Here is a 1403-nt window from a genome sequence, read left to right on the forward strand (position 1 = left end):
AACACTAGCTAAATACAAACAACACAATTAAACAAATACGAGGAACACATTTATAACATACTTTGATTGTACCAGACTTGATAACCATATCCGCACATTCGCCTTTGTCAATTTTAAGACCGTTGGACAACACTCTTCGTTACCACGAACGGCCCCTGCCAATTAGGGCAAACTTGCCTTTAGCTTCAACTTGATGCGGCAGGATGCGTTAATATAGCGTTCCTTTATGTTCTATTTGCCCCAATTTCACACAATTCGGGCTCGAAATGATCTCAAAGTGTCCAAATCTGTTCTTATTTCCCTCAAGTGCCCCTATCATCTTCAAAATTGTTTCAATGCTTCATGACTAACTCTTTGAGCCCAGGCCGAGAATTACGCATGCATGTCATGTCACTAGAGCCAACAGAAAAAGAACTGTGGAAAGAAAAGAGAACTAAGCAAAAGAAAATGACTAGAAATAACAGAAAACAGGAAATTGTATTAGACACACGGTGAAACGGTTCGAACAACAAGACAAGCAAACGAGACTGGGGTTACAACCCTGAAACAAACCTAGCCAGCACTAAACGAGCTACTACGACTAAACAAACCAAGCAAAATGAAAGGATAGAAGGGTTTGAGTCACAAGACAATATCCGAATTACAACCCTGAAATAACCCGGACAACCAAAACTCCACTCCGGCTAACCAAGAAATGGAGCGTCTTCCCAAATACCAAGCACGGCATCTTAGCCACTGAGTTTCGCATCAATACTGCCAAGACCATTATCAACTTTAATCAACAAGTTCCCAAGAGGATTCGTATGCTCCCTGTCACTCTCATTGACCACAGCTACCCCTTCTTGAATCATTCTTTCTATTTCCTTTTCAAAGAGCGACAATCTTCAATGCTATGCCCCCGGACTTTAGAGTGGTACATTCATCGAACAGCAGGATTAAAACCTTCGCATATGGGTCTGAAAATTTGCTTTTGGGCACCCGTATCAATCAACTCAGTTCTGTTGTTGTCTGCCATTGCCTTTTCACTTTATGTTGTAGATAACACTTCAAAAACCACAAACCAACCACCCTTCTGCTATGAGGATATCAAAAGGAACAAAATGGGGTCATCCCGTTAGCGTTAGGGCATTTAACAGCTAAAAATATCACTCTTAATTCAATGCACCTAGCCACAGTTATCGGTTCTAAAATGACTTCGAGGGTACGAAGGTCAGTTGGCATCATCCCAATTTGTTCATTTCAATCCTCTCTTTTCTTTGCTTTTCTAGCACTTCTTGGCTTGCTCATTTTCCTTCCTTTTTCTTTCTTTCTGATTATCGCTCTTTTCTTCCCTCTCATTTCGCACAGCCCATAATTTCACCATCTCTTTCTTCTTTTCTTTTTCTTTTTTCTTCTTTTTTTTT

Source organism: Nicotiana attenuata, unplaced genomic scaffold (assembly GCF_001879085.1).
Source record: "Nicotiana attenuata strain UT unplaced genomic scaffold, NIATTr2, whole genome shotgun sequence".
Lineage (NCBI taxonomy): Eukaryota > Viridiplantae > Streptophyta > Magnoliopsida > Solanales > Solanaceae > Nicotiana > Nicotiana attenuata.